Genomic DNA, 14,761 nt, shown 5'->3' with positions numbered 1-14,761 from the left:
GTCATGTATGGATGTGAGAGTTGGACTATAAGGAAAGCTGAGCGCTGAAGAATTGATGCTTTTGAATTATGGTATTAGAGAAGACTCTTGAGAGTTCCTTGGACTGCAAGGAGATCCAACCAGTCAATCCTAAAGGAAATCAGCCCTGAATATTCATTGGAAGGACTGATGTTGAAGCTGAAACTCCAATAGTTTGGCCACCTGATGCAAAGAACTGACTCATTTGAAAAGACCCTGATGCTTGGAAAGATTGAAGGTGGGAGGAGAAGGGGACGACAGAAAATTAGATGATTGGATGGTATCACTGACTCGATGGACATGAGTTTGAGTTAACTCCAGGAGTTGGTGATGGATAGGGAGGCCTGGTGTGCTGCAGTTCATGGGGTCGCAGAGTCAGACACGACCGAGTGACTGAACTGTACTGTACAGAGGTATCAGAGGCTCAGTGAGGTGAGGAAGTTATGCGCGTGGATGTGTGTGGTGCAGGATGTCAGAGCCTGAGAAGAGTGAGGATGCTGCCCCTGGGTGTACACAGGAAGAGCCCGTGCTGCTGGTGGGACAGAGCGAGAAGAGCCTCAGGCGGGGCAGCAGCATCAGCGGTGGCCTGATGTGGGGTTGTTGGAGCCTGAGACAGCCGAGGAGGACGTCTGTGTGAGGGAGGGGCATGTGAGGGGGACACAGCCCAGCATGTGGTGTCAGGGTCTGAATGGGGTAAAGAGGGCGTCTATGCAGCAGAGGGCAATTAATCTAGTGGCAACAGGGTGTCGGATACAGACAGGCGGTTTGGGCAAATAGGTAAGTATTTTAAAGATAATAGGAACAAGGTTTCTCATTGGCAGGGAAGGTAGTTATAAATATGAAAAGAGAAAAAAAAATAGAGTGAACCATATGGTGTTAGATTGAAATTGGAGATATTGATGTGAAATCAGAGTTGATATATAATTGGGTGTAAATGTGTGACATGCATATATTCTTTAGCTCTGCTCACAAAAAGAATGTGGGAGCAGTGACAACCCAGTAGCAATAAACACGTCAAACGTCTAGATCTCGGAAACTAAACGTCATCCTGCATTCAAAAGGACCTGTGAAGAAGCCCCGGAAATGGGGCAGAGAAAGTATAAGTGATTCCAGAACACTACATTGTGCCAGAAAGTAATGATATACCCGATGAATGATAGGACATGTCAAAGGACACAGAATGTAGCCTGAGGGGCTCCTATTGAACAAAACTGGGACAATTCGAGCATCAAAATAAATCATGATTGTAATGGAATATAAGCCACTGAATGTGAGGTGTCTGTGAGTCCATACGGATATCAATAAGCAAATGAATATGTTGAAAGTTTGATAAAGAGTAGAATATAAAAGCTCAAAGTACCTTCCTACAAAATACTTATTAAACACAAAGGAAATAAGGTAAATCTGCAGTGAGCAGACAGACAACTGATCAGCTGATTATTACTTGACAATCAGTAATGTGATGTTGAATCACATTTCCACCTAATTGAAATCACATGCCACCTAATAGGCTGCAGTGAAAAGAACACAGCATCGCTTTGGTGTCGTTCCCGCCAAAACCAAAGATGCATAATCAGAATCTAATTGTGCCAAGTCATCGACAACCCCAAATTGAGGCCCAATCTACAAAATAACTTTTCTGTAATTTTTAAATGATCATGATCTGAAAGATTGAACAGTCTTCAAATTGAAGAGCACTAAAGAGACATGGTAACTAAATGCAACTTGTGATTTCAGACTGGTTTATTTGGCTATAAATGATATTATTGTGACAGCAGGTGATACTACAATGGATCTGAAAATAAGATGGTACTGGTGTGTCAATGTTACAATCCTAGTTTTGATGGTTGTATTCAGTCATGTGGGGCTTTCCAGGTGGCTCAGTGGTAAAGAATCCACCTGCCAATGGAGATGCCAGAGACATGGGTTTGATCCCTGGGTTGGGAAGATCCCCTGGAGGAGGAAATGGCAACCCACTCCAGTATTCTTGCCTGGAGGATTTCATGGACAGAGGAGCCTGCGGGTTCTCTGAGCCTGTGGGGACACAACTGAGCATGCAGGGGCACATACACATTGGATCCTATAGGAGAAGGTCCTTGTTTGTAAGAATTGTATACCAAAGCATTCAAGAGTGATGGGGCATCATGTTAACAAATTACTCTTCAACAGTTCAGAAAAAAACATTCTTGTACTGTTCTTGCAATTTTTCTGAACAATTGAGATTGTTTTACACACACACACACACACACACACACACACACACACACACACACACGCTCCAGTTGTTTAGAGTATTATTATCAAGTCTCTCAAAGAAGGAAAAGGTACCAAGGAGGCTCAGGGACAGAGATAAAGAGAAGAATTTCTTCATCCTAGGGAAGTGGCCAGAAGCCAACATGGAGGCCTCTTTTCAGGGGGTCTCATTAGGGGGTCTCTGAAAGGAGAAGACAGCATGGAACTGGATAGTGGGTGGAGCCAGGGCTTACTGCTGATTAGACTCATTGAGTCTAAATCTGGTGAGTGTTTTGATTACTAAACTGAGGTCCTGTCATCATCACTCTTCACATCCCAGTTCTTCTGAGAACAGCCCCCCACCATTCTTGTCACCTTGGGCAGTGCCATGTGAAATGCAGACCCCACAGAGTCCACTTTCAATCTTGACTCAGCAAGCAATGTCAATCTAACACAGGCTGAGAAGGAGCCTCCGAATTCTTCCTTGACTCTTCCTGTCTTTGCTCATGACCTTCACTGCAAAATTTTTTGTCTTGGTGTAGTTCACGTTCTACCTCTTTCCTATGACTCTGGACCTCTTGTCACCTTTCCTGTCTGCAGCCTTGGTCTCTGTCCTCACTGTTTGTCTGTTCCTGGTTGTTCTAGGAACAAACCTGATTATCAGTCAGGTGCCAGGCAAAGAGACCAGCCTTTCTCTGGGACTGTCTCCTCCTGCCAAGGGGAACCAGAGCAAGTGTCCCTTCTAGAAGCAGTCCAAGAGATCTTTTAGCCCAATTTCATCATTTAACAGATGAGGAGACTGAGTTCTAGAGAGGCTACCTAATGTGCCAGTGGTGACAGAGCCAGGAACAAAGCCCAGATTTTCCGTCTCTAGGGTCAGTGTACAGGCAACAGGCTATATAGGGGTGGAGATGGTGGTGGCAGAACTGAAAAACTAAAAGTAGAAAAGCAGAAAAGGGCATCTTATGGGAGGCAGAGAATTCAAGTCCAAAGCTTATACATTTGATCTGGAAAGGAATAAGGAGGAGTCACGCATCAGAGGGATGATGTGTTTGAAACAGATTATTGATACTAAATAACATAGCATTTAACATAGCATTTCTCAACTGTGGTGCTGTTGACACCCGGAACTGGGTAATTCTCTGTCGTGGGGCTGCCAGTGCACTGTGGGATGTTTAGCAGCATCTCTGACCTCTGTCCACTAGATGCAATTGCACCTCCCCAATCCTGACTATCAGAACTGTCTCCATCCTTGCCAGATATCTGCTGGGATAAAAAAGAGTCCCTACTTGAGAACCACTGGTTTAATGCGTGGATTAGAACCAAGATACACTGGAGAAGGGAGGCCAGCTGGAGGTTATGAGAGCTTCAGCTCACTGAGGCGGTGCAACCAATGGTGTAAGATGTCAGACTCCGAGGCAGATCGCCTGTTTTAAATCAAGACTAAACCGCTTACTAGCTTTGTGGCTGCCCCTGGGTTCTCCAACATGAGAATGATATTAGTACTTATCTTTTAGTGTTGTCATGAAAATATATCTAAAAAAGACTGATTGAAGGGCTGGCAAAAAGGTAGACATTTTTGATATGTGAAAAGAAATGGAGGGAGAATTAATAAGCCTAGATTGAGCATGTGGCCAAGGAGCCAAGCCCTGTAGTAATGTTAGAGTTGATGCACTCCCCCGCCCCCAGGGTATTGCACCAGTTTCTGAGACCAAAATGTTTAGACTTTTCTAAGAAGTCTATTGACTAATGAACAGCAAGTCTGTGACATATTAAAGAATTCTACCCTGAGAGCTCATTCATAAGTCCAATTTGTTTATAAGTCCAACAAAGTGGTGGTGGTGGCTTTGTCACTAAGTTGTGTCCAACTCTTGTGACCCCATGCACTGTAGCCTGCCAGGCTCCTCTGTCCATGAGATTCTCCAGGCAAGAATACTGGAGTGGGTTGCCATTTCCTTCTCCAGGGGATCTTCCCTACCCAGGAATTGAACCCGGGTCTCCGCGTTGCAGGCAGATTCTTTCCCAACTGAGCTATAAGGGAAGCCCAGCAAAGTGTAGGTACCCAACTAACACAATTGGCTATATAGTACTGTAGTGTAATAGGTTTATAGTACCTTTTATACAAATAATACATAAAAGCAAACACAAAAGTAAAAACACTTTAAATCTTACAGTACAGTACCTTGAAAATACAGTGGGTGCTGTGTGTGTTCACTTAGTCACTCAGTCATGTCGGACTCTTTGTGACCCAATGGACTGTAGCCCACCAGGCTCCTCTGTCCGTGGGATTCTCCAGGCAAGAGGTGAAGGTAGCTGTTCCCTTCTCCTGGGGATCTCCCCGACCCAGGGATCAACCCCAGGTCTCCTGCCTTGAGGTGGATTCTTTAGTACAGTACAACAGCTGGCATACAGGGGCTTGAACCCACATTCACATCTTTGAAAGTTCACAAGTTGAAGATTCATACATAGGGGACTTACTGTATTTTCTCTAATAGGGCTTGAAGACTGATTGGTCAATTCAACTTGTGGGCATTTTAGAATTTCTACTAAATAGCTGAGACAGATCAGCTTTTAGTAAACTTCATGTTATATGGAAATAGATGAATCAAAAGAAAGAAGTCAGATGCCTTATCCTTGTTTCAAACACAGAAACAGGTATGGATGTACCTATTTAGTTCAAGTGAGAAGAGAAATTACAACAAATGCCTGGAGCCCTGGCAATTCAAGACCCATTCTTCTGTGATCTTTTCAGGCAATTTGCCAGAAACACTTAAACAGAAATGGTTCCTCTTGCCACCTGCTTTCTACTCACCACCTGGAATAACCTGCAACTCCCTGCATTCCCGGGGCCTTGAAGCTTCAGCTTTACTAACCCTGTACTAAACCTACCACTAATTACAGTATGCAAATCCCAGATGCCTGTGCAATAATAATGTTATGATAGCACTCTGAGCCCTTGTTCTGGGTCTTCTGGAAATATTTTGTGGGAACGAAAAAAATCCCCTGGTGATAACCACAGTGTGGCTGAGCTCCAATGGCCTGTAACATCCAACTGGTGCACGTGAAAACACTCAGCGATGGATATTTGAACGGGTTTTACTTGGCTGCTGTTTGCTTTCCACACTTGTATTATTTCCTCTGCCAGAGGTATGCACTTATTTTATTTTCCCAGCCTGAAGATTTATGATTCTCCCACCAAGAGGCCTCTTTCCCTCTCGCAGCATTCTTTTAAATAATAATAGTAATAATCCCCTACATCTATAATGTTCTATCTTTCCAATGCAGTTTCATGTACTTTAACCCACTTGTAGTAGTATTTTTGCTTCAGAAATGGCTATCAGCCTTATATAGAATTTCTAATTTCACTCTAAAACACTGCAATCCTTTCATTTTGTTCTTTTAACAATGTTATGTGTTGTTCAGTTCACAAGGTTCAATCTTAATTAAACCAAGTTCAGGATCCATGCGGAAATGACTAGCAGTGAGGGGCAGATTACTAACACCCTGTGGCACATTCACTCTAAATTTAGATGCTACTTTTAGAGTCTTCCAAATCGAATCACAACCTTATAATTAATATTTCCTGTCCTTCCTCCCTGCATGAGATTGTCATTCCCAGTGATATTTCACAGTATTTGCAAGTATTTATTCTTTACAGAGTGCATGTTACCAAATGTGAACTGAGAATAGCAAAACCACACTTTTCATTTTTCCTGGAGAGACAATTAAAAACTAAAATCCAGACGACTGCTGCGTAATTAGATGTAAATATATGTATTCTTCCCCCAAAGTACCTAGTTTAAAAAATCTTATTTTTAAAGTTAAAATATGTTGATGTGTGTGACTCCAAGTTCTACTATAGCAATACATGAAGAAACACGTGTGTATGTATAGAATGAAGAAGTTTTAAGGCACCATGCAAATTTATAGAAGATCAATACACAAGGTAATATCCATTTTATTTGGCAGCAATATATCACTGGACACGGAGACTTAATACCAGATTAAAATCTAAAAGCTAACAATCTGTAGCTTTTCCAAGTTTTCTCCAATGACATTTAAAGACAGAAGAAAGAAACCTAAATTTCAAAATAATGGGGGTTCAATGTCAGGTACTAGGGATTCCATATTCTGCTGTGACAAATGCCTAGTGGATGCAGGGGCAGAGGGAGGTGAGGGGACATAAAGGAGGGGGAGAGAAGAAGACATCAACTGTCTAAGCTGAAAATGGGCAGTGCTGTTAAGGCTGGTGTGCATGTTCTCATGTGTGACCCTAATAGAGCTGTCCTTTAGAGCTGACTTCAATGGGATAATTAAGCGTTCAGATGCGCTCATCCAAATTCGCCATTTGAAGGTATATTTGATCATTGGTTTTACTAATAAGGTTTCTAATTATAACCTAGAGAAGAATTTGGCTAGCTGTGGATTTTTTCCTATGGAAACCAAGTTTTGGATGAACTAACAACAGCTGAAACTGTGATGACTCTAGAGCTCCTGCAGAAGCCAAAAGCTGACTCAATCCATTTGTAGGTATATTATCTAATTCCTGGTCAATAGCAGGTGACACGAAGCAATTGTTACACTAACTACATACCCGAATATCATTCTTGGAGAGGTTTTTGGTCATTTGAGATAAGATAGCCATCTCTGTGACTGGCATGTCTCCAACTGTCTATGCATCAAATACCTATGCATATCTACCCTGGTTATTGGCTATCAGAGCATGGTTTTGCCTTACAGAATTATGAACATGTGTAGCCCTCTTATATTAGGGCAGCACACATCACCTTCTGGTTAATAGCTTGCCAAAGAGATTCTTGATGTCCCCAGAGACTAGTAGTGCTCTCATCATCAAGAGGCTTGTTGGAAATACAGTTGTGAGCCCCATCTCAGACCTCCTGCTCCAAAATGTGCATTTTAGCAAGATGCCCAGGTGATTCAGATCCACTTTAACATTTGAGAACCATTGCTTAACGCAGTCTTTCACACCTTCCTTTGGTTGTTATCTTTTAAATCCATATCAGGACAAAGCCTCTGAACTGATCCTCCTGTCACCACTCTTACCCCCACTTCATTAATGTCTTCATGCAGCGGCCAAGTACATTTCTAAAGCACAACTCGGATGCTACAGGAAGTGCACTTCCAATCTCCTAAAGCCTTCCTGTGGCTCTCAGAATTAAGCTTTGAAACTCAGCCCTTTCTGGTCTATTCCCCATAGACTTTCCAGTTGCACTTCTAAACATTTCCATGGGATGTTAGAGTGACTTGAGCAGGGATAGCAGTGGCTTCTCTAAATTAGAAGGTCTGAGAAATCTTCTGGAGGAGGCGATGTTTGAAATGAGACCCAAATGGCAAAAAGTCTCTATGCCCAGAAGCTGCTTCCTTGTTTTTGCACAATTCATTTCCTGCATCTGATTATGTTATGCTGCTTGCTGCCTCGATTTTCTATTCATTCTCCAGATTCAATTCCAGTGCCATTCCTTCCTAGAGAATCTTTTCTGAGCAGCCCCGGTTCACATGTGGGTTAGTTCCATTGCTTTGAACTTATGTTTCCTGTATGTCTTAGTCTGACATACATTTTAATCTATTGGCACTGTGAGAATTTGAGTCACTGGAAGCAGGCATTGATGCAGAGTTTGGGTCACCAGATATTTATTCAGGGTCTCCATTTGTGGGTGGAAGATGGAGGAAGCAAGACTGGTCTGTGGACACAATTCAAGAAGCCAGGAGTTATGTAATAGAGGAAATAAGGACTGAAGTCATGTAGATTTGGAGCCAAGCAAAATTTCATGCAAGCCGAAAACTTGGGGAAGCAGAGAAGTGTCTCAGTCTACAGAGAGAAGAGTAGGGGTTCATTTAGGGTCAGACAAGCAGCCTCAGTTCTTGATATTCACCTTTTCATCCCTAGGAGCAGTTGCTGTCAATGAAATTGCCTGGTTGGCTTAGCCTATTTTGAGTGGAGTTCTGTTTGGTGCAATGCAAGGATTCCTGGCTAAGGTATTAGATGACATGAATATACTCCCACAAGAAAGTAGATCTAGAGTGAATTTCTAAGCCTCTTCCATCCACAGATGGCCTCCTAGGTGTATCTACAAGTGATCCAGATGTGGAATGCCTCCACAAGAGAAGGGTCAAAGTACTGTTAGCCTAGAAATTCACTTGGGTCTGTTTCTTTTTATTATTTATTTATTATTTTATTATAATATAAAGCTACCAGGGGACTGTGAAGCTCTAAGCCTCCTAGGTGGCTCAGTGGTAAGGAATTGCCTGCCAATGCAGGAGATGTGGGTTCAGTCCCTGGATTGGGAAGACTCCTGGAGGAAGAAATGATAACTCCCTCCAGGATTCTTGCCTGAAAAATCCCATGGACAGCAGAGCCTAGCAGGCTACAGTCCATGGGGTCACAAAAGTTTGGAGACACAGCTGAGCACACAATCACATGCACAAAAGCCTTCGTGTACACTTGCATATGGGAACATCCTGACTCCTTTCAAACGGTTTGGAGAGAGAATCAAGATTGTAAGGCTGACGGGTAACAAGAGAATGGTAGTCCTGTGGTCTTCTTCAAATCATGTTACAAGCCTATGAGTGCTTGCTGTGTATTGTATAAAAGAGAGATTTCTGTGCCAGGAGATCTGGCCAAGCCTGATGTCATTGACCAACAAGCATGACCAATGCTGCCGCCAAAAAAAAAAAAAAAAGATGATGAAAATGAGACTGCTGGGGTTAGCTGGGATTTTCCCAGCAAAAGGCAAGATGAATCCGCCTAGAACATGGATCAGGGAAATTAGGCTATTCTTTGGCATATCTACTCAATCTACTGTTTTTAGAGACTTTTTTGTTGTTGACACTTTTGTTTACTGATATAACTCTATTCACCTTGCCTTCACACATGTGGGTGTTTGGTGTTTACTGATGAGCATTTAAGATGATGTTTATATATTCTGGTTTTGCACAGATGTGTCCAGGGATTTAAAATATGGAGATTTCATTATGCCTCTCTTAATGACTAGATATTTATTGACTAGATTAATTAACACATTGTATATTCTTACGCACAAACGTCTCTATTGTCAGTGATTTAGTAGTTTCATGGGAGACACTGGAGTCATTCATTAGGGTACATCATTACCTTCTGGAACACAGAAATGATTCTAAACAATTATCCCTGGAAAATTGCACTAAATTAGAGCATATATGTATAAAGACTTAAGGGAAACCACAAATAGTTCATTTCTGTGTAATTCCTAAAATTGTAGCAGCATGCATGGAGGGTGATGATATTGTCAATTCAAAGCCCTCACCTCTGACAGTAATGGAACACGTCAATAAAAGTGTACTTAGGAGGTGAAAAGAAAACAGGAACCATTAGGACCATCATTATGGGCATCAGCAAAAGAGATCCAGCTGGACTTTAATAACAGATTTCAACTCATATCCCATTTAATTTCCATCTGAATTCATTATACATCAAATAGAGTCTCCTTCGCATCTCATAAAATTCTCAAATCTTTCCCTTGGAGAGCCAGAGTGAATATCATTTCTGACCAGTTGACTGACAGATATCCACCCCAAGCTGACCATAGTTCATTAAAAACAATATGTGTGTTTTTCTTTATGTCATCACTTTATTGAACCCCACATGTTCATTGCTAGATTTGAGGCTAAAAGGTTAAATTGCTGATATTGCAAAAGTTACCTAACTTTCCTGAAAGTTATTCTTCATGACCTCAGGTCTGGCTCTTTGAGGTAAACCTCAGGCCTGGGCATTTTTAGCACATTCCGCCTCTGAGAAGCAGGCTGCTAAAACTGTTGCTCGCAAAACATCACACCCAGAGTGCTTACTGCCACTCTCTGCTTCAGCTGTTGCCAATAGGCAGGTTTTAATGTGTCAGCTCACAAAGCTCTCAGGAAGCTGCTGTCACTTCTCATTTTTGTCCCTGTGAAATTAGTGGATGTGCTCAGCATCGTCTGCCCTTTGTGGTGTGGGCTGTGAACTTTACATAAGCTAGCATGATACATGTGGGCAAACTGTCTGAGCAATAGGGGGAACTAAAACTATACATTTATGTACCACAGCTGGGCCATCCCCAGGGGCTCCCATTCTCCTGATTCCATCCTAGATCAGGGCCTTGAATCTTCTCCCCTCTGCCTCTTTAGACTCAGGTTGACACCTTGGCATGGTAACACAGAATCCAAGATAAAGGTGATGATTTCTGCTCAAAGACACACTAAACATTTTTAGAAACCTCATTATGTAAATATATTATCCTAATATACTGATTCTTCTCATTCAACAGAAAGTGAAAGTGAAGTGAAGTCGCTCAGTTGTGTCCGACTCTTTGCGACCCGTGGACTGTAGCCCACCAAGCTCCTCCGTCCATGGGATTCTCCAGGCAAGAATACTGGAGTGGGTTGCCATTTAGACAATAGCCCACTACAAGCTCAGAATATTAATAAAAATTATTTTATCTGTTTACATATTAACATGGAGAAGGCAATGGCACCCCACTCCAGTACTCTTGCCTGGAAAATCCCATGGACGGGGGAGCCTGGTGGGCTGCCGTCTATGGTGTCGCACAGAGTCGGACACAACTGAAGTGACTTAGCAGTAGGACACATTAACAAGCATTTTGGAGTTCCTACTATGTGACTGATGTGCAAATATCTAGCTAAGGCCATTTCAGAGATTTAGGTCCAAGGCAAATTATATTGTGGTTTCTTCCAATATTTTTATTTAAACAATATTTGGGTAGAATTAATTTCAATCTTAAAATGTAAAAAGAGTAGCATAAAGACAACCTATAGACTCAAAGCAAATGTGAAGATGGGGAGGACAGACTCACATTACCTAGAACATGTTGCTTGGACTTCCCTGGTGGTCCAGTGCAGGGAATCTGCCTGGCAATGCAGGGGACATGGGTTTGATCTCTGATCCAGGAAAATTCCACATGCCCCAAGGCAACGAGGCCCATGCACTACAATTATGGAAGCCCGAGCTCTAGAGCCCATGCTCTGCAACAAGAGAAGCCTATACACTGTAAAGAAGAGTAGCCCTAGCTTGCCGCAACTAGAGAAAGCAACGTGTGCAGCAACGAAGACCCAACACAGCAAAAAAAATTTTTTTAAGTAAACATAAAAAAGTAAACAAACAAACAAAAAAGTTCCTTTAGGTTTTTTAAGGCAACAAAGGAAGGTAGTTTCTAAGAGGGCCAATAAAACTGCAGTGTTTGGCATCAGCTGTGGAGCCTTCCAGGTGGCACGGTGGTAAAGAACCGCCTGCCAATTCGGGAGATGCAAGAGATTCAGGTTTGATCCCTGGGCTGGGAAGATTCCCCTGGAGTAGGAAGTGGCAACCAGTATTCTTGCCTGGAAAATTCCATGGACAGAGGAGCCTGGTGGGCTACAGTCCATGGGGTCACAAAGAGTCAAACATGACTGAGTGACTGAGCAGGCACACACATGGAGCTTTCACCTCTTCCCTCACCTGTACCCTCTCTAAGTCCCTGCCAGGTACTCAGCAAACTCCCCCAAAGAAGGGGCAGAGCAAGGAAGGTCAGCATATGATGTATGTGGAATCTGAGGTTGGCCTTGAAAGCAAGTGCAGTTCACCTGAGTGGAGAGAAACAGAGAGGTCATTCTTGACCAGAGGGGTCACAACACACGGGGTTCACAGGGTTACCAGGGTCTGAGTGGTGATTAGGGGTCAGGTGCGCACAGGAGGCAAGGGAGGCTGGGCTGGTGAGGCTGCCGCCATCTTGTTCCTCAGCCTTTGGGTCCCTATTTCCTCACAGCTGGACCACTGATTTCCTGCCTGGAGACTCCTTGATTCCGTTCTTTGCCAGTCCTGATGGAGGCTGACCGTGTGTCCACAGCTATGCCCTCTTTACCAGGAGGTGCACACTCCAAGTTATGCTACCATTACAGACCTGGCCCAGTCACACCTGCAGGACTGCTAACATTGCCCTTCACCCACAAATGAGGTGCAGACTAATCGGTGCCCTTGGAGGGACACGTGGCATCGGAGTCTCCCAAATGACAGCTCACTTTCTGCCCAGCTCCTGCCCTTCCAGGACTGAAGTCCTGCTGTTTCCAGGCCCTAGGAGCTGGGGCTTTATGGCTCTGCCTCAGTATTTTTTTAAAAATGTTTGTATTTATTTGGTTACATTGGGTCTCAGTTGTGGCATAGAGAATCCTTGATCCACGGGGACTCATGTGATCTCTCATTTGTGGCATGTGGGATCAGTTTCCTGACCAGGGATCAAACCTTGGCTCCCTGTGCTTGGAGCATGGAGTCTTAGACACTGGGCCACCAGAAAGTCCCAGGTCTGCCTTATTCTTGATGACTTTTTTCTCCTATGTTGAATGGGAAGTTTTACCCCTGACCCCAACCCAGTTGTGGCATTTTAGTCCCCAGAAAGAGGTTTTCATGATGATTATCTGGTTCCCTAGTACCCTGCAGTTGGAAGCCAACTATGGCTAGAATCATGACTAAGATTGATGTTGATTTAAGCACTGTTTAAAAGAGCTTAGCACTGTGCTTACCTGTTTTTTCTGGTCCAGAAGTCAGCCTCCGCAGCCCCATCATTTCGCACCATTCATTCTGCCCTGGTGGCTTGTTATCTTGCTTCTTAGAGAAGCAATATGTTATCAAGATGTGCTGCATACATAGAAACAACACTGGTGGACAATCTCCATAACCCATGATGTTAAGGTCAGATGTTTTATGTAATAACAGTAACAATAGCAACAGTTAATGCCACTATAATACAATACATTAGGTTTGCAGCCCCCAACCTTTGGCAACCAGGAACCAGTTTCATGGATGACAAAATTTCTTTGATGGGGCAGCGGGGTGATTAAGGTGGTAACTCGAGGATGGGGAGTGATAGGAACAGAGGCTTCGATGACTCACCCAGCCTGCCGCTCACCTCTTGCTGTCCAGCCCATTTCCTAAGAGGCTGAGGACCAGTACTGGTTTGTGGACCAGGGGTTGGGGACCTTTGCTTCAGACATATATTCATTTGGTCCTCACAATAACTCCATGGTGAGTACTATTGTCATCTCCATTTTATAAAAAGGGAAGCCACATCAAGGGGGGATAATCGATTAGCTCAAGGTTGCACAGCTGGTGAGCAGTTATGACCGAGATTGAATCCCAGACATCCTGACCCCTGTGCCTGAATTCTTCACCATCACACCATGCCTGTCTGAAGCAGGAGGCCAGTTTAGGTTCACAGTATGATCAGTGGTCAACTTTGAGATAATTGTGCAATGGCTAACATAAAATATTTCTGTTAAAGGAGAATTACTGCTTATGAAAGCTAATTACTGCTTATGAAAGACTCACACTGTGCCAACACACAAGCACACAGTCTGACACAGACAAGTACTTACCTCTGAGTGAACAAGTGATCAATTCAGGCAAGAGTTTTGGAGTAAAAATCAAACATAAAATATGTAGAGGGATTATCACAGTACCTGGTGCATCGTGAACATTCGATAGCATGTCATTTGGTAATTATTACTATTGTTGGTATGCATATATCAATATTATGAACTGGTGTGCAGTCTCTCCATACTACTATCATATTTATCATGCTGCTGCTGCTGCTGAGTCGCTTCAATCGTGTCCGACTCTGTGCGAGCCCTTAGACGGCAGCCCAGAAGGCTCCTCTGTCCCTGGGATTCTCCAGGCAAGAATAGCTTGCTCTAAAAAGAAACAGGAGAAGTGTAAAATGCTATCTCTCCCACTGTGCTTCGCTGCCTTTGGGTATTCTCTCTAAAAGGCTTTACTTGACAATTTTTCTGTAAGTAAAATGGATGCTAAAATTTTGTCTTTCAACATTACAGTAATGTTGGGAGGGAAAATAATTTGCAAAGGAAAGCCCTTGAAATAGACTATGTTAATGAAGCACTTGGAGAGTTCCTAAAAAAATCAAATTATACTTTATACTATTACTTCTGTGCACTCCTTAGAAATATACCATCTTGAAGTAGCTTTTACTAACAAGAAATAGCATGTCCAATAAAGGACATGGAATTATCTTCATGTATGTAAGGATGAGAGCTTCTCCATCTCTCCCTCTCTCGTCTATTTGTCCACCCAGGGTTACACTGCACAGAGTGGCACACTTGGGAGATCCCGGTGCCTGCTCTACACTCACTGTTTTGAAATTCTTATGAACCAGTGTCTGTGCATTTTTCACTGTGCACTAGAAATCTGCACTACAGATGACAATGCCTATCGTTAGTCTGTAATGGGACTCCCTTACAAGGTAGAGTTGACTCACTTGAGCAACTCTCAGGGTCTAGTAACTCCCCACAAGGCGCTTAAGCTCAACTTAGAACCAAGGAGAATTAACAGCATATTTCCAATAGATATTATTTCCTTTACTATTACCACAGTAGAGATATATCTTGTCCAAGTGACTTAGTATAAAATTAAGTGTGGCTCATTTTGTGGGGGAAAAGGAGTGATTAGTGTCAGAAATAACCTGCCCCAATCAGG

This window comes from Capricornis sumatraensis, chromosome 2 (assembly GCF_032405125.1).
Source record: "Capricornis sumatraensis isolate serow.1 chromosome 2, serow.2, whole genome shotgun sequence".
NCBI lineage: Eukaryota > Metazoa > Chordata > Mammalia > Artiodactyla > Bovidae > Capricornis > Capricornis sumatraensis.
This window is presented reverse-complemented; position numbering follows the sequence as displayed.